The 20,388-nt window shown below is 40.8% G+C and overlaps 1 pseudogene; it reads right to left on the bottom strand.

Annotated features, from left to right (window-relative positions):
* Positions 1–2,716: 2,716 nt before the first annotated feature.
* Positions 2,717–19,023, bottom strand: LOC148115344 (retinol dehydrogenase 7-like; annotated as a pseudogene).
* Positions 19,024–20,388: the final 1,365 nt, after the last annotated feature.

Raw genomic sequence — 20,388 nt, 5'->3', positions numbered from 1 at the left:
ACATAGAGGGGCCTTTAAATGTCATAGACTTCAATTCGGTGTTAGTGGTGCCCCAGGGACAGTCCAATGCTTGATGGAACAGCTACTCCAGGGCATCCCAGGGGTTGTACCCTATTTCGATGACATCCTGGTGTCTGCAGAAAACCTAGCCTAACTGATTGAATGCCTCCGAGCTGTTTTACAGAAATTTCAAAAAGCAGGGCTTACCTTAAAACAAGAAAAATGCAATTTGGCTGTAAAGGAGGTATAGGGTAGATGCCTCAGGACTGCATACCAATACAAAAGTAAAGGCCATTCAGGGGGCTCCAGTTCCCAAAACCAAAACAGAGCTAAAGGCCTTTTTGGGTCTTATTAATTTTTACAGTTTATTTTTGCCCCACAAGGTTTCAGTGGCAGAGCCTCTACACAGACTTCTAGACACTAAGTGACCTTGGCTATGAGGATCAAAAGAGACAGCCGCTGTTGTGGTCCACCAGCAGCCTGTGGAGTTGGCAGCAGAGTCAGACAGTGAGGAGGCTGGGGAAAACAATGGACCAGTCCTGGAGTCAGGGGAAGACACGGATGAGGGCTCTGCATTGGAGGCAGAGATTGGGCCAGGGCCATCTGGGAGCGATCCACAGACTCTGGAGCCTCCAGAGGTGGATAGCAGAGAGGCAGAGGAACAGGAGGAGCCTGTTCCTAGTGCACGCATGCAAAGAGCTGCCAGAAGGCAACAGCAGCTAAAACGAAAAGGATGACTCGGGAGTAAGGCCAGGAGATGATTGGCCACTCCCATAAGGCTTAAAAGAGCAGCAACCACTCTTGGGATCTTTGTAGGAAAACAACGTTGCTACAATTGTCTCTTGTCTTGCTACATTTGTTTCGTGTCGGAATCTCTTGCTTCTGAACTTCTGCCAAGAAAAGCCTTTGGCAGGGTGCCAAAGAAGTTAAGGTTGGTGATAAGGCCGAAGAACTGTTTATGAAGAATTTGTTTTAGACTTAATTTGGATTTAATTTGGACTAAGATGGGAAGGAAGTAATTCTCAGCTGTTCTAATAAAATATGTTTGTTTAGGACTGATTGTGTCTGGTAATAGCTACTTGGGCCTAGGTCACAACAGCCACCTTCAAGGCAGTAAAAAGCCTCCTAACCTCAAAAAGCCTCTTTCTACAATATAATGAACGACTACCCCTTTTGCTGGCATGTGATGCCTCCCCTTATGGCATAGGGGCTGTGCTGAGTCATTAATTACCAACTGGAGTAGAGGCACCCTTAGCCTATTTTTACAGAACAAAACTATGGACAAGTAGATAAGGAAGCCCTAGTCCTAGTTACAGGGATAAAGAGGCCATGCGAAACGGTAGTAGAGGTAAGTAGAACCCACCCCTGCCCAGCACCTGCTAACACAGTGCTACTGATTGAGAATCTACCAAGCCTACTCACAGCAGCAGATGTGGCTAAGCACTCTGCAAAAGACAGAGAAATTTCCACAGTGTTGAACTGGGTTAAGAGAGGCTGGCCCTCCAGGCCAGAGAGAGGGTGTTTACTGTGGGGAAACAGAGTAGTCATCCCCGGGGCCTTAAGAGACCAAATCTTAACAACCCTGCATGATAGCCACCCTGGAATTGTACACATGAAATCTCTTGGCAGAAGCTATGTCTGTGGCCCCAGATGGACCAGGCCATTGCTGACTGGGTCTCTGGTTGCCGACAGTGCCAGGAATCTAGGGCAAATCCACCTAAAACTCCCCCTATGGAGTGAGAAAAACCAAGAGCCCCTTGGTCTTGCATTCATATAGACTTTGCAGGCCCAGTACAAGGCCAAATGTTTTTAATAGGGGTGGACACCTATTCAAAGTGGAGTGAAGCTGATGTCCTCCACTATCACAGATTCAGATTCATTAATCAGAGGTCTCCAAGCCCTGTTTGCCACCCATGGGATTCCAGACACTCTGTTCTTTGACAATGGGCCACAGTTAATGGCTGGACCATTTGAAGTATACCTGGCCAGGCAAGGCATAAGACACATCCTCACGGCCCCTTTTCATCCTGCGAGTAATGGCTGGGTTGAGAGAACTGTAAGGTCAGTTAAGGAGGCTTTATCGAAATTGGGACCAGGGGACTGCCACACTAAAATTTCAAGGTACCTTTTGATATGGCATGCCACCCCATGTCCAGAAACGAATCAAAGTCCAGCTGAGTTGTTGATGGGGTGGAGAATAAAAACAAACTTGGACAAACTGCATCCTACATATTCTCCTGAAATGCCCAGGGACTCCACATCCAAAATTAGGACATTTCAACCAGGACACTCTGTGTATGCCAGGAATTATTCGGGACACCCCCTATGGCTGGCAGGGACAATCACAGAAATTACAGGCCCCAGATCCTACAAACTAGAGCTGGAAGATGGACGAATGTGGCGATGCCACATTGACCAATTAAGGGGTCGGTGGAGAACTAGGACACACTTACATGCAGCAGAGACCAAACCAAACCATCCAGACAAAAGTTTTATTATAGGTGGACCTAACAAAACAGAATCGGGAGGTGAGGCTTGAAGCACAACAAGAGGCGAGAACGACTTACCACCCGAAATGGACTGTGTTCCAGCGTTGCCCGCTGTGAACCGGTAGTAAAAGTAAGTGGAACCCACCCCTGGCTTTGCTGCTTCAAATGTAATGCTAAACAACATTTTCTGCTAAACAAGAAAAATAGCTACATATAGAGTTTATATTTTACCTCAGAGTGTCTGAGAAGGCTTTCACAGCAAATTTGGAAAGGACATATCCACCTCTGTAGGCTGCCAGTCTTCCCGCCAAACTGGACACATCGACCACTCTCCCTCTGGCTCTCCTCACCAGGGGCAGCATGTGGAGTGCCATGTCAATCAGCCCAAGCAAGTTGATGTCCAGCACCTTGGCAAAATCCTCCTTCTTCAGCCACTCATTGGGAGCAACTAGACAATTAATGCCTGTGTTGTTTACTAACCCCCAAAGTTCTGTGAGGAGAAATAAAAGAGGGATTCTGGAGGAAACAACTTCATCATTATTTATTTATTAAATTTACTTGCCACCCATCTTGCCACAAGGTGACTCTGGTTTGCTTACAATGTTAAAAGCAGTAAAAGCAAAAAATAAATATTTCTAATAACTATAAAATACAAATTATATTTAAAAGATGAGGAGGGAAGGCAGGATGTGTGTGTGGGGTGGTGCAATCTACTATTAGTCCATCAACCATCTCTAACATGATACTCCACTATTAGGGCCCCAGCCAACTGGCAGGGCCAGGTCTTCAGGCCCTTATGAAAGATCAGGAGGGTTGGGTCAGCTCTCACCCCAGGAGGCAAGATGTTCCAAACATCAGAAGCCATGGCAGAGAAGACCTTTTCTCCTGGGCCCCACCAGCCAGAATTCCTTGACCTCCTCTACCAGCCCTCCGACACTCCATTTGGCCCTCTGTGGGCCTCCCTCATCCCGTTGCAGGCTGAAATGGAGCTTCCAGGAGCTGGAGGCTCCATTTCGGCCTGCAATGGGCCGGGGGAGACCCATGGAGGGCTGAATGGAGCATTGGAGGGCCAGATCCACCCCCCCGGAAGCTCCTTTTAGGTCTGCAACATGCAAGATGAATGTTGCAGAGTAGTTTCTTGTTTGCAAACGCTAGGGGGCACTTATTGCATAAGTTCGAATGTTCGCTAAGGGAACGCTCGTAACCCGGGATTACGTGTAATCATTATATATAACAGCACAAGTATGAAGAGGTAATTGTCAGGCCCAAGCTCAGGGATGAAACAGTGAAATCCAATCAAGTCCCATTCTTTATTTGCTTACATCTAATGAGCAGAATCTCGTCAAACTAAAGCTACACTTTTCTTATCTACTAAACATATCTGGAGAGATTCTAGAGTGTGGCTACCCTGAACCACCCTAATCCAGCTCAGACTACTCTTAATTTGGGTTTCTCTCTGATGGAATTTACTCCCGGACAAATGTTCACATTCCATCACTTCATTCCGGAAAAGATGTAGCAATCCCACCATTAAAAAATAGTTTGTCTTGCAAAGCAATGATGTACAATGATGTCTTTCTTGCAAACAATAAGAATACGCCTTGCATCTTCATAACATAAAACTAAAAACTGAAATTATTTTACATTGTCAAATTGAAAAGCATAAACAGGATCCCAATTCCAATTTGACCAAGGTTTTTCATTTTTAACTGTCATCATCATTGATTTTAGCACTAAAGGACAGTAAACTAACTATTAAAACTAGTAAACAATATTTTTTATTTTGCTCTTTTACTTTTCATCTCTTCCATCATATATATCAATATATAATACACCTAATTTTTTGAAAATTCAATCTTTTGATTCTTGATATCATTTTGTTAATGCGCAAAATGGAATAAAACAACCAATTTGTTGACCCTGAAGCTGACTTGACCGAAGCCATCTTGGAGCTTCAGTGTTGCTACACTGGAGCTGAGGGAGAGGGAGGGGGGATTTGAGATAGCTGAGAATTTGTAGTCAAAATAAAATACTTTCTCTTGGGAACCAAGGATATTCTCACACCTGGTCAGAGGAAGGAGGAGTGATGTCACCAGGCAACCAGATAGAGCCGTGATTGGATCATGTGACTGATTATTTTGAGAAAGTAATAAACTTTTACTTTTGATTAGGGGAAAATCGCAGGAACCTTCAGAGTCAGTTTTCACCAGATCTGTGCCAATATAATATATCCAATAAAACTATTCTTTGAGGAATCTTCCTGCCTCGGAGTTTTGCTTGCTATGGGTCTATTACTTGGAACCCTGACACAATTTAGATAGAGTTATCATTTTAAATGAGGCTATTGTGACACGTTTTACCTTGGATACAATATCTCTCTGTCTCTCCCTCTGCCATGGTAGGGTTTGTTGTCTGCTAACAAATATTGGCTACCATGATGCTGAGGGCATGTCCATTCTGTGTTGGCTCTTGGGCATTGACTTCCAAGATCATTTTAGTTTGTCAGCAAGAGAGATGGGATGCATGAAGAAGCTTCTTGGATGAGAAGCGAAACGTCTTCAAAGAAAAACCAGAAAATCTGTTCCTTCTTGAAAAACAGTGGTCTAAGGCACCCTGTTATTAAGCTGGTTATTAAGACCAGATGCCTGCAATTACTGCAGGGTTCGAATCTCGCCAAGGCTCAAGGTTGACTCAGTCTTCCATCCTTTCTAAGGTAGGTTAAATGAGGACCCAGTTTGTGGGGGCAATAAGCTGACTTTGTATAAATATACAAAAGAATGAAGGCTATTGCTTAGCGCATTGTAAGCCGCCCTGAGTCTCCGGAGAAGGGCGGCATATAAATCAAATTAAAAAAAAAAAAAAGCACCTTTGGGACAGTCCTTGATCATGTGCCCAGATTCTCCATAGTAGAAACAGAGTTCTCAATCTCTATGCCTCTGCCGTTCTTCTGTGGATGGGCATTGTCCGGCTGTAACAATTTGCATAGCCTTCTCTCCCCCTTGATCAGCTTCATTTGATGTAAGGGCAGTGAGGACTAGATATGGGAGATGAGTAGATAGCTTGCGATGGTTGAAACCATCCCAGATCTCTTCTAAACGTGAGTCAATTACAATTCAGGTTCTGTAGATTTGATTCAGGGTCTGGGGAATTCCCTGCCTGATGAATTCATTTGCAATTCTATCATTCAGGCCACATCTGAATTGTGCTATCGGGGAAGGCTCATTCCAATTCAAATCTGCTGCAACTAATTTGAATTCTTCAGTTAGCGTCTTATTCTCCAGTTGCCTTCTTGAAGTTGCTGCATTGTGCGTGTGGCAGTGTCTTCTTGGATGAAATTTCCAAAATATTGTCCATAAGTTTGCTATAAAGTGTTGGTGGCTATCCATGATCGGTCATTGCGCTAAATTATAGGGAACACCCATCTGGCAGCTGATGCTGTGAAGAGGCTGACAGTGAAGGACACTCGTGATCTGATCATTGGAAATTACATTGGTCTGGTGCTGATGAATAAGTCGCATGGGGCCAAATTTTGTCTGAGTTTCCTGCAAACCTCTCAGGTAAACAGTCAAGGGGTTCTCTGTGGCAGGGCATCAGCTGCATCAGTGGAGTAAGATAAGGGCCAACAGAATTCATGGGGTTGCTCGACTTGGTTTATGGTAGCTGTGCAGGGATCCCAAACTGATGACGCATTTAACCCTGCCCTTGGGCTTAGCCTACTCACCTCCTACAGATTTATTGGGATCTTTTGCTGGTACAGGTAGTCTTCAAATCACAACCATTTATTTAGCAACTGTTCTAAACAAATTTAATTTAATTTAATTTAATTTCCAATTTATATACCGCCCTTCTCCCTGAGGACTCAGGGCGGTGTACAGCCAAGATAAAAAACATAGAATACAAATATTAAAACATTTAAAAATATATATAAATTTTGGCCCAAATTTAAGAATCACAAACTAATTAAAAGAATTTAAAAATTTCTTCTAAGCCAACCCGGCTTGCTGAAAAAGATGGGTTTTCAGGGAACGACGGAAGGCATTGAGGTCCTGGATTCTTCTTATCTCCGGGGGCAACTGATTCCAGAGGGTGGGAGCCCCCACAGAGAAGGCCCTCCCCCTGGGGGCCACCAGCCTACATTGACTTATGGCCATTCCTCCCACTTGCAACTGTCACAGCATCCCTAAGTCACATGATCAAAACTCAGGTGCTTGGCAACCATCATGTATTTATAACAGTTGTAGCATCCGGAGGTCATGTGATCACCAGCTTGCAACAAGCAAAGTTAATGGGGGAAGCCCATAAGACCGCATAACAACTGGTTAATAACAAAAGGTTGTGAAATCTTTTTCTTTAAGGAAAGAAATCTTTAAGGAATAGCTCACTTAACAACTGCCTTGTTTAACAACAAAAAATCTAGTCCCAATTGTAGCCGTAAGTTGAGAATTACCTGTAACTGACTGAAGAATGGTATTACTTATTCAATTTGCCTGTGGTTAAAAGATGGGTTATGAGATGAAGCAGGGGTGAAATGCTCCCGGTTCGGACCGGATCACCCGATCTGGTAGTGATGGCGGCGGGTGGTTCGGAGAACCGGTAGCTAAAATCCCTGCCCGCCCCCATGCCCAGCTGAGCCTCGTGATCATCAGTGGCTTTTTAAAAAAACTTTTAAAAGCATTTTTTCTACAACTACTTCGGCCGAAAAAATGCTTTTAAAAGTAAAAAAAAAAGCCTCTGATGATTGTGCGGCTCAGCTGGGATCGTCAGAGGCTTTGAAAAGCATTTTTTCCCCTACAACCTCTTTGGCCAAAGAGGTTTCCCAGCTGAGTTGCCTGATCGTCAGAGGCTTCTAAAAGCATTTTTTTCCTGCAACCTCTTCAGCTGAAGAGGTTGTAGAAAAAATGCTTTTAAAAGTTAAAAAAAAAAAATTGACCACGCCCACCCAGTCACATTACCTCCCAAGCCATGCCCACAGAACTGGTAGTAACAAATTTTAGATTTCACCCCTGAGATGAAGGGTTTTGTTACCGAAGAGGAAGTGAAAAAAATCACAGAATTGTTAATTCTTGCCATGATAATAATAATAATAATAATAATAATAATAATAATAATAATAATAATAATAATAATAATTTTATTTCTATACCGCCCTTCTCCCGAAGGACTCAGGGCGGTGTACAGCCTATTTAAAAACAGAATAAACATCAATTTAAAACAATTTAAAAGTATTAAATAATTTGGCTTAATTTAAAACCCCGAAAATTTAAAACATCCAATTAAAAATCATGTTGCTAACCCAGCCTGGCGGAACAATAGGGTCTTAAGTGCGCAGCGAAATACCCGGAGGTCAGAAATCTTACGAATTTCTGGGGGCAGTTCATTCCACAGGGCTGGGGCTCCCACAGAGAAGGCCCTCCCCCTGGGTGTCGCCAGCCGACATGACTTGGCCGATGGCACCCTGAGGAGACCCTCTCTGTGGGAGCGGACTGGCCTGTGGGAGGCTATTGGTGGCAGAAGACGGTCTCGAAGGTACCCGGGTCCTATGCCATGGAGCGCTTTAAAGGTGGTAACCAACACCTTGAATCGCACCCGGAAGACCACTGGGAGCCAGTGCAGCTCGCGCAGGAGGGGTGTCACGTGGGTGCAACGGGTTGCACCCATAACCACCCGCGCGGCCGCATTCTGGACCAGTTGGAGCCTCCGAGTGCTCTTCAAGGGGAGCCCCATGTAGAGAGCATTGCAATAGTCCAACTGGGAGGTGACAAGGGCATGAGTGACTGTGCGCACTATCACTATGATGATAGTGGCAGGTTGTTTTCTTTGGGGAAGGGGGTTCTTTTTATAATTTTTTCCTTGCATTTTTTTTCTTTCCTTCTAATTTGTATCTTTTATTGTTGTATTTAAAAACTTCAATAAAATTATTTAAAAGAAGAAAGAAATTGCCCCTAAACACTTAAAGCCATCAGAAGGATATAATCCTGACTACAGGGAATGTTAGATTCTAGAAGTTAGCTCACAAGGAAGCTCTGGAAAAGTGATAAATATCACAGCATTCCATGTATGGAAGCTAGAACTGATGCTCCTTGTCTGTGATAGTAATGCATGGTCCCAGAGGAGCCAGCCTGAGGACCTGATCCCCTTTAAAGTCACTGAACAACTAGGGCAAGTGACACTAATGCCATTGAAGCTGGGAGTAAAAATGTTCCTAGATATGTAAGGGCAAATATAACCCTGATCTGCACAGGTACTAAAGGCATAGATGTAAGCTAAGGGGTGTGTGTGGCTTTCAAAAGCCTGATTATCAAGGGGAAGGATACATTACCAAATGTATCTCTTACTAACACCTAGGAAACCCAGACCTGAATAGCAATAGCACTTAGACTTATATACCGCTTCATAGTGCTTTACAGCCCCCTCTAAGCAGTTTTACAGAATTAGCATATGGCCCCCAAACAATCTGGGTCCTCATTTTATCCACCTCGGAAGGATGGAAGGCTGATTCAACCTTGAGCTTGGTGAGATTTGAACTGCCAAATTGCAGTCAGCTGGCAGTCAGCAGAAGTAGCCCTCAGTACTGCACTCTAACCACTGTGCCTTCATGGCTCATGAATATAGATATTGGGGAGAAGATTGTTCAATTAAGTCAATCAAATCTCCATAAGATGATCGTCACCCCATGAGTAGTAAAGATCACTTCCCTCACCTCCAGATCAAGAAACAACTAGGAGACAGAAAGGTTTTGGCTATGTTGGAAGTTTGGTTAAAGGGAGGAACAAGTAAAGTGAAAGCTTGAGAAATGTTAGTGTCACAAGTAAATGCCTTATTCTTTATTATGTAAATAGTACATGACCAGAGTATCAGGGGTTAATTTATTCTCAACTATTTAATGTATTCATATTTAACCACTCCTATATCTAGCTCCACCCCTTGTATATATAAGGAGCTGCATGTATTTCCTCCGTGCTTCTATCTGTGATTATTCAGTGAATATAGAATGCCTTCTGTAAATAAACAGTGCTTTATTTGAATAACTAACTCTTAATTCATTTATTGAGTCTGATCCTAAAAATATTGCAACAATCTGGTAGCAGAGGATGGTTAATTGACTCAATAAAAACTTAAATATGTCTGAGAGAGAAAAATCCAGGAACAAAAAAGTAAGACCCAACACCAGGGCATATAGTAAAGAAATGGAAGCAGATCAAGAAATGATTGATGAATACACGACTGAAATATCGAGAGAATCTGAAGACTGCACTACAGACAACGAAGAAATAATGGATGAAACTGATGACCAAAAAGAAAACGAAATAGAAAACAACGATCTCAGGTCAGAAATACTAAAACTTTTAAAAAGCCAAAAGAACGATGAAAACCTCATCGCGAACCTCCAAGACTTATTAAAAAACAACAGAGCAGCGAGAGAAAAGCACATCGTTACAGATGAACATAAAGACCCAAAAACGGTGAGCGATTTGCCTACAGATAAAAATACAGCGAAAGAGAAAAGTAACGGTCCCGCGCAAATTTTTGAATGGCAGCCATCTTGGTTTCAACAAACACCCAAGACGAGCGAAGCAGAGCCAATCAAAAGGCAAGATTCAAAATATCTGGCGCGAAAAGCTTTGCTCGATGCAAAAAATGAAAGAGAAAAAATTTACACCTCAGAAGAATCAGACACAGAAATCGAAGAAGCTACAGTAGAAATGCAAGTAGAATCTGCAATGAAAACGCTCTTTGCAACTTTTGGATCAAAGTTGAAAATCACGAAAGAATCAGCAAAAGACGGCAGTCAAAAAATAAAGAAAAGATTAGCAAACAAGCAAGCTTCTCAGAATCCACCCGCTTCTACTCAAACGACGAGAGCACCGACGCCCGAACCTAGAGAGGCCTGCAGATACCAACCCACACCGCAGACGATCCCAGGAGGCAGCGTTCTCAGCAAAAGAAAGCGAACGTCCAATACCACCAGGACTCCCAAGATCGAGCCAGAGACCGAGTCATCGGAGGAAGAGCAATACGAGGGAGCTGCAGCAGCGAGAACCTCTCACGACGGCTTCAGGAACGAAATGGACAACGCGCATGTGCGAGACTACGCAGACAGCTTCGGAGGATACGAGGGACAGAGAGAGCCATTCAGAATCGTCGCCAGCATCCCCACGCCATTCTGCAATTACCAACATTTAGAAGATCACGGACTTCCCCCAGCTGTAAGTAATGGATCTAACAACATTGGGAATTTACCCAATGATTTCCCAAAACTGAGAGTAGATGGTGTTAATTTACAAGAGTGGTGCCAACAGCTCCAGGTTGTCTTACTAAAGGAAAACTTATTATTTTTTATCACCAAACCCCCCAAAAGACCTTGGACATTAAAATTGGACTGCCTACACCATAGAGCATTTTTCTTACTAATTTCCAGTATATCTCCTGCCATGTACCATAGTATTAAGCCAAATCTGACTGTATCAGAAATTGTTCAATGCATGTTCAAATTGTTTCATAGTGAAAGTGTAGCCACTACAACAAGAATGTCTAAGGATTTCTTCTCTGCTAGGATAAAGCCAGGGGTTACCATAAGTGAACATTTAATATCTTTAAACAAAGTCAGAGCAGAACTGCAATTAAGGGGAGAGATAATTTCAGATCAAACAATGAAAAGTGTTATTATTAATTCATTAGACCCATCATGGGATAACTATATATCTCATTTAGATACAATCAATTTAGGATATTTATCCATAGAAGGCCTATCCAATAGGCTAATAGCTGAAGATAATTCAAGGAGAAGTCGTTGTAACAATCACATGGAACATAAACAATATAAGAAAATAACATTTCAAGAGAGATATCATGAACCAATTAGATGTCACAACTGTGGATCCAAGGAACATAATAGAAGAGATTGTCCCAAATTACTTAGGGAAAAACAAAAGACAGATCATAGAGATAGATATCACAACAGACAATCATCCATTGATAGATATAGATATAGAAGTCCACCCGTCTATAGAGAACATAGAGGGGGCAGGGATAATTCAAAGGATAGAAGATCTGGTTCATTGAATGGGTTAGACAAACATAACAACACTAACATACATAAATCAGAAGACAACGATTGGCTAATCGATTCTGGAGCAACAAATCACACTACACATAATAAAAATATATTATCTTCATTTGTGGAAGATAAATTTGTAATCAAAGTAGCTAATCAAGAAAAGGTTCAAGTCTTAGGTAGAGGGAATATATCCTTACCTGGTCTAGGAAAAATAGAGGGGGTATTGTTAATACCTGAAATACCTCATAACATACTTAGTGCAATAAAACTAAGCAGAGATTCAGGCATAAATATAGTCTTCTCAAAAGGAAGTGCAACATTGGAGAAAAATAAAACAAACATAGGTACTGTGATTATCAAAGGAGGCCTGCCTTACTTAATGACAAAAGAGAGATGCTTACACAACATTGATTCCAATATGGAAGATAACAATGACATAGAAGATGAAAATAATAGTAATAGTGATAATGAGGAACATGAAACAATTCATAATAACAAAGATACATCCAATGGTAAAAAACCTAAAATAGGTAAACCAATCCATGATGAGTGTGCTCATGTCTTACATAGGAAATTAGGACATGCCAGTTTTCCTGTAGTACAAAAAATGATTGAACATGCTGAAGGTGTTAAAATAAAAAATTGTAAAAACTATTTAGAATGTTCAGTGTGTAAATCTACAAAACTTAAAACTAGTCCCAAACCTAGAAAGTCAACCAGATCAACCAGCCAAATTTTTGAATTGGTACACATGGATCTAGTTGGTCCATTGACACCATCAATCACATATAGAAAACGCTATTTTTTAACCATTGTGGATGACTATAGTCGTTATGGGTTTGTCTATACATTAAAGCACAAGGATGAAACTTTTCAGAAATTTAAAGAATTTTACAAACGCATAGAAACGCAACATAACATTAGAATAAAGCAAATTATGACAGATAGGGGATGTGAATTCATGTCAAAAGAATTCTCCCGATGGTTAAAGGACAAAGGGATGTTACATTACACATCTAGTCCTTTCTCTGCATTCCAGAACGGAGTGGCAGAGAGAAAGAACTCAACATTACAAACCATGATTAGATGCACACTAGAAGATGCTGGCTTAGGTAAACAATTCTGGTCAGAAGCTTTACAATACTCCAATTATACACAAAATAGGACTTGGTCCAGCATTGTAAATAAGACACCATATGAAGTAATGTATAGTAGGAAACCAAAGATAGCACATATGCATATATTTGGAGTCACTGCAGACGTACATATACCTAAACAGTTGAGGCGTAAAGGTGAAAACGTATCCAGAAGACTTAAATTCATGGGATACGAGACAGGCACAAAAGGGTACAGATTTATTGATAATAATAATAAATTCATAATTTCAAGAACAGCAGTATTTCATGAACAGGCCAACTGGTCCAAAATACATCTCAATGAAATATTCCCAAACACCAATTCAGACACTAAACATCAAGATAAAACTACTAGAGAAGAAAACAATTACAACTTACATAAAAACAAAATCAGAACATGGACAAACAGTCAACATAAAATAAAAACTGATTCATTAACGAAAAAGGAAGCGAGGTATTTACATGATAATGATAGTAAACCAGTAAGAGCAATCAGAAGCAATAGAAATCAGGTACCAAACAAATACAAAGATTATGTAATGTATATGGATGGAGAAATATCAACACCAAACACATACGAGGAAGTATTGAAACTTCCCCCCGAAGAAAGAGAAAAGTGGGAATCAGCCATGACTAAGGAAATGAACAGTTTACGAGAGTTGAATGTATTTACACCCACACATGCACCAAAGGATAAAACCATTATTGGCACTAGATGGATTTATAAAGTCAAAAACTTAGAGGGAGGCAATACTTTATACAAGGCTAGGCTAGTTGCACAAGTTTATGCTCAAAAATATCCTGAGGATTACACAGACACATACTCTCCCACAGTAAGAACTGAGAGTGTTAAAACAGCTCTAGTTATAGCATCAGCACTTAAGCTAGATGTATTCCAATACGATATACAAACTGCATATTTACATGCAAAATTAGATAAAGACATATATGTAAGAGCCCCTCATAGTCAGTACACAAACAAAAATGAAACATGGTTGCTAAACAAAAGTCTATACGGATTGAAACAATCTGGCAAGAGATGGTATGAATATTTAGTCAAAGTACTCAAAGATATGAACTTTAATGCCACTACTGCTGACAATTGTTTCTTTGTAAAAAAGGAAAATGACTCTTTAGAATTTGTGTTAATTTATGTGGATGATATTTTGTACATAGGTAAACATAAAGAGAAAAGAGAAACTTTTGTAACAAAACTAAATGAACATTTTTCTTTGAAGTCATTGGGAAAGGTAAATAAATATCTAGGAGTTCAAATTAGTAAAACGAAAAGAGGTTTCAAACTTTCTCAAAGGGATAAAATTATAGAACTTTTGAACAAATGTAACTTAAATAATGCAAAACCCTGTGACACTCCCATGCAAACTGATTTTTTAAGGAACACTGATGAGTCATCCCCCGAATTTAAAGATAACACACTTTATAGATCTGTTATCGGTTCCCTTCTATATATTTCTAACTGGACTAGGCCTGATATTGCTTTGCCTCTCAACCTGTTATCCAGGCATGTTAGCAAACCATTACTGTATCATTGGGAAGCTGTCAAGAGAATACTAAGATATTTAAAGAATAGTCTAGATTTTTGTTTGTTATTAGAGCCTAATAATGTTAAAGAACCCATTCTCACGTGTTATGCCGATGCGGATTGGGCTGGCGATGTCACTTGCAGAAAAAGCACATCTGGTTACATATTTTTCCTTAACGATTGTCCAGTTTACTGGTACACTGGTAAACAAGACTTAGTAGCTACCTCAACTACTGAGGCAGAATATGTTTGCCTATCTAAAGCTTCAAATAATCTTGTATGGTTTAATGATTTGTTGTCAAATACTTGGAAAAAACCTTCTTTGCCTTATATCATACACGAAGATAACAAAGCTGCTATTGAAATATCTAGATCTGATGCTATTGGACAAAGGTCCAGGCATATAGATATAAAATTCAAACATGTGAGACAATTATCGCAGGATGGATTTATTAAGGCAGTTCATTGCGAGACATCAGAGCAAATAGCTGATATCTTAACAAAACCTTTACCTTCTAAACAACACAAATACTTAACTTCTAAATTACAAGCTTTATATTGTTCTGAATCTGAATGTAATTACTGTCGTATATCGAATCGGCATTTAGAGGGGGATTTGTCACAAGTAAATGCCTTATTCTTTATTATGTAAATAGTACATGACCAGAGTATCAGGGGTTAATTTATTCTCAACTATTTAATGTATTCATATTTAACCACTCCTATATCTAGCTCCACCCCTTGTATATATAAGGAGCTGCATGTATTTCCTCCGTGCTTCTATCTGTGATTATTCAGTGAATATAGAATGCTTTCTGTAAATAAACAGTGCTTTATTTGAATAACTAACTCTTAATTCATTTATTGAGTCTGATCCTAAAAATATTGCAACAATTAGGCTCCACTGAATAGAACACTTCATGTACAATATATTGGTGGAGAAAGAATTCTCTGCATTTGTAGCTAATGATTGTCTTTTTATTCAAAAGCCCTCTAGGCTAGCATGAATGAAAATGTTCATGCTTCCTATTGGCTACCTGATGCTCTTCTGTGCTGATATGTTGGTTCACTGAACGTTGACATGTAATGGAATCACCAAGCTTACCGTGATTACACACACGGCCTCTGATAGTCATTCTATTTTTTGAAACAGCATATGTGTATAATGTTTACTTGCATTTTAGTTTATATAGTGACTACCTCACTTTGCGATGTGCAAATATTATGGTTATGTAAGCAAGAAAGAGCAACAGCAACATCCTTTGCTGGCTATTCCTATATAAAGATTATACTAAGGTGGATTGCTGCACAACAACATACCATAATGCTTTCCAAGGAGAACAGAATTACCTATCTCAGGAAATATGCTGTATGGTTTCTTGACTCTCAAAGGGGGAGGGGGTCATGTGTCCTCTCAACTTACTCACATTATAAATCAGGTCCTGCCTCTCTACAGTGGTAACTCAGAAGTGGAGCAATGGGTGTATCTACTCTAATTGTTATGATGCCTTGCCACATACAAATGTTCTGATCTTAACATCTTGCATGATGTTCTACTCTGGAGCTGGATAGGTTACTATATTTGACCTGTACCTGGATTTAAGGACATCTAGTTTCTCCATTCTCTGTCATTCTTCCAAGCAGGGTTCAGCTATGTGGCTCTTTCTGGCTCTGACGGAGAAATACGTCTTCATCACGGGCTGTGATTCTGGTTTGGGAAACAGCTGGCCAGGCAGCTGGATGCTCGGGGTCTGCAGATGTTGGCCTCGTGTCTCACTCCAGAAGGGGCAGAACAGCTGGAAAAGGTCACATTGGACCGGTTAAAGACCACTCTGCTGGATGTCACCAACACTCAGAATGTTGCAGCAGCAACTGAGTGGGTGAAAATCTGCGTGGGGAACAAAGGTGATCGACTCTGTTTATTATCTTTTTCATGTGGGAGCAGTGTGAAAAAAATGGGCTCGTTTCAAGCCATCAGGTTTTACCTCTCTAGGAGACATAATGCTATTTTTTTCTCAGTGGGTTGGGCAAGTTCATACTGTACATTAAAATAGCTGAAAAGTGCGAAATTGCCAAGCTCTGGCTCATCAATTTGGACAAAATGTAATGTAAAGACCTAACAAAGCTCTTTATTTTATTTTATTTTTTAGTTAGCACTTTTCGACCGCCAGTCCCAAATCATCATTTAGTTTTAAATTTTCTGTCTTCTCTTTTCATGAGAAAATTCTGTTATGCAGAATTTTTTATTCTGCATAACAGAATAACAGAGTTAGGAGGGACCCTTGAGGTCTTCTAGTCTTGGATTCACAAGGACAGTAAAACACAAACTTAGATCACTCAAACCAGTCAGCCAGTCAAGGCAGTGTTACTTTACTTCAGATGCTAGAGTAGCACTTTAGCTGGATAGACGGTTGACCAAGTGACTTCTGTGTCTGTTACTGTGCAAACTTTTCTCAGCGGACTGGACACGTTCATTGATTAAAATAGCTGAAAAGTACAAAATGGCCAAGCCCTGGCTCCAGGGGTGGGTTCTAAATTTTTTTACTACCGGTTCTGTGGGTGTGGCTTATTTTGTGGGTGTGGCTTGGAAGTCATGTGACTAGGTGGGCGTGGCTAGCTGGTCAGAGTCATTTCTGGAAGGTCCTCGCACTTACGACCAGTCCTCGCACTTACGACCCGACTCATTTGTTTGCTTTTAACACTTATCAGCTGTAGGACGGCCCTTTGAAGCCCCATGGCAAGAGTTTAAACAGTTTTTTTCCCTCTAGTCATCAGCTGGGACTCAGGAGGCAGCAATAGATTGGGGGTGGGACCAAATAAAAGGTAAGAATAACGTGGGTGGGTAGGGGGGGTGGGAGGGCGGGGGGGGAGAACCGGATTGGTGATGTCATATCGTCACCGCTACCGGCTCGGCCGAACCGGGCCGAACCAGGAGGAACCCACCACTGGTGCACACGCTCTTCTGCGCATGCGCAGAAGCATTTTGATGACGTCGGGGTCAGTGGGTGGAGCCTCCTGCCTTCTATAGAACTGGTGCAAACTGGGGGCAACCCACCACTGGTGCTATCTAACAAAATGAAATTCAATGGTGAAAAAAGTAAGGTTCTACATTTAGGCAAGAAAAACCAAATGCACAGGTATAGATGGTACCTGCCTCAATAGTAGTAACTGTGAGAGGGCTCTTGTAGTCCTAGTGGACAATTACTTAAATGTGAGCCAGCAGTGTGCTGCAGCTGCCAAAAAAGCCAACACAGTTCTAGGTTGCTTTAACGGAGGGATAAAATCAAGATCACTTGAAGTGTTAATACTTCATATTTAGTTAGTTAGTTAGTTAGTTTATTATATTTATATACCGCCCCCTCTCCCGAGGGACTCGGGGCGGTGAACAGCCAGCAAATAAAATACACAGATACAAAATTTAAAACAATATTATAACAATATTATTTATAGGGGGCCCCAGTGACTCACATGGAAAGATGGTGGTCCTGCGCACCGCTGAGGTCGGCAGCTCAATTCACATGAGCGAATAAACCATGTAGGGACAAGAAAGGAGCCTCCCCTGATTGCCTACCAGCATTCAGGCATCCCATGGATAAAAGATAACACCGCCCGAAAAAATTCCTTTCACAGAGGCAGCCAGCCCCCTTGGTGATCCCTGGCTAACATGTGCCATATGCAAAAAAAAGCCCCCCAAGCAAAACCCAAACCATTTTATAATGCTTGGTAAAGCCACACTTGGAATACTGCATCCAGTTTTGGCCGCCACAATGTAAAAAAGATGTGGAGACTCTAGAAAGAGTTCAGAGAAGAGCAACAAAGATGCTTAGGGGACTGGAGGCTAAAACATAAAGAACGGTTGCTGGAATTGGGCATGTCTAGTTTAATGAAAAGAAGGACTAGGGGAGACATGATAGCAGTGTTCCAATATCTCAGGGGCTGCCACAAAGAAGAGGGAGTCAAGCTATTCTCTAAAGCACCTGAGGGCAGGACATGAAGCAATGGGTGGAAACTGATCAAGGAGAGAAGCAAACTAGAACTAAGAAGAAATTTCCTGACAATTAGAACAATTAATCAGTGAAACAACTTGCCTGCAGTTGTTGTGAAATTGTGAATGCTCCAACACTGGACGTTTTAAAGAAGAGACTAGACAACAACTTGTTTGAAATGGTATAGTTTTCTGCCTGAGCAGGGGGTTGGACTAGACTAGAAGACCTCCAAGGTCCCGACCCTTCCAACTCCATTATCAACTTCAAGAGTTTTTTTGTTTGTGTGCTGAAGCTACAGAAAAGCAAGGACATTTCCTTCACGAGAGAGTTCTTATTTCTGTGTCTCTTCTTATTGCCCAAATGATTATGGGGAAAGAAACAAAGTAAACAAATATATAATTAATAAATCAACAGTTTGGCTTAAATATACGTTTGACTAATTAATGAAATCAATAATACATAATGAGAAAATGTATTATGTCTCCTAGAGTGTGAAAACCTGATAGCTTGAAACGAGCCCATTTTTTTCACACTGCACCCACATAAAAAGGATAATAAACAGAGTTGATCACCTTTGTTCCCCACGCAGGTTTTCACCCACTCAGTTGCTGCTGCAACATTCTGAGTGTTGGTGACATCCAGCAGAGTGGTCTTTAACCGGTCCGATGTGACCTTTTCCAGCTGTTCTGCCCCTTCTGGAGTGACACAAGAGGCCAACACCTGCAGCATCCAGCTGCTTGGTTAGCTGTTTCCCAAAGCCAAAATCACAGCCCGGATTGAAGACATATATCTCTGTCAGGTTCTCCACCATTTGTCTTTCCAGGTACCATCTGCAAAGGTGCCAAAAGCCCACCAGGGCATCCAGAAACAGCTTGGAAGAATGAGAGAGAATGGAGAAACTAGATGTCCTTAAATCCAAGTTCAGGATATGTAATATACAGGTCAAAAATAATACAGTACCTATCCTGCGTCAAAGTAGATCATGAGATAAAATGATAAGATCAGAACACCTGGATGTGGCAAGGCATCACAAAGTTCAGAGTAGATATACTACTGATCCATTTCTGATTTACCATTGTAGAGAGGCCTGGGCTTTCAAGTGTTAGTAGGGGAGCATTTTTACTTCAGGGTTTTGAAAGGCCCTCCACCTACCCACTTACCTTAGATCTATGCCTTCAGTACCTGTCCAGATCAGGGATACATTTGCCCTTACATATCTAGGAACATTTTTACTCCCAGCTTCAATGGCATTAGTGTCACTTGCCCTGGTTGTTCAGTGACTTTACAGGGGATCAGGTCCTCAGGTTACGCAACCGTGCATTGCTATCACAGACAAGGAACATCAGTTCTAGCTTCCATACATGGAATGCTGTGAGATTTATCTCTTTTCCAGAGCTTCCTTGCGAACCAACTTCCAGAATGTAACATTCCCTGTAGTTCGGGCGCACCCAGCTGTTCAGGGTTATATCCTACTGATGGCTTTAAGTCTTCAGGGGCAGTTTCTTTCTTCTCTTAAATAATTTTATTAAAGTTTTTAATTTTATTTTTTTTAAAAAATAATATTTATTAAATTTCCAAAGGTTAAAATACACAGTACAAAAAGAAACATAATACACAAAAAAGCAAGAAAAAAACACACACACAAAACAAAAAATATAGACAACCAAAAACAAACATATCAAAATTTCAATACTAATAACAACTTTTCTGCATCAGTATCTCTAACCTATTTAACCTCTTTACACAAATTCTACTTCTAAATATCTCTATCTTAAACTTACATCTTTATTTCAATTATCTTGATTTCTATTTACAATTTGATCTCATAACAAAAACATCCCTTAAGTTTTATGTTTACTCTCCAGCCAGGAATACCATTTATTCCATATTAAATAGTACTCGGTGTCCTCCCTCTCCTTCATTTCCAGAGATAATCTGTCCATCTCTGCACATTCGTATATTTTTTTTATTATGATTTGATCCAGAGGGGTGTCTGATTGTTTCCAATTTTGTGCTATCACAAGTTATTAAATTTTCTTAAATACAACTATAAAAGATACAAATTAGACAGAAAGAAAAAAAATGCAAGGAAAAATTATAAAAAAAACCCGCTCCCCAAAGAAAACGACCTCCCATTATCACCATGGCAAGAATAAACAATTCTGTGATTTTTTCA

The sequence above is a fragment of the Pantherophis guttatus genome, chromosome 2 (assembly GCF_059756535.1).
Source record: "Pantherophis guttatus breed Tessera chromosome 2, ASM5975653v1, whole genome shotgun sequence".
In the NCBI taxonomy this organism is placed as follows: domain Eukaryota; kingdom Metazoa; phylum Chordata; class Lepidosauria; order Squamata; family Colubridae; genus Pantherophis; species Pantherophis guttatus.
The sequence above is the reverse complement of the archived record's forward strand: the minus strand, read 5'-3'. Positions and strand labels throughout refer to the sequence as shown.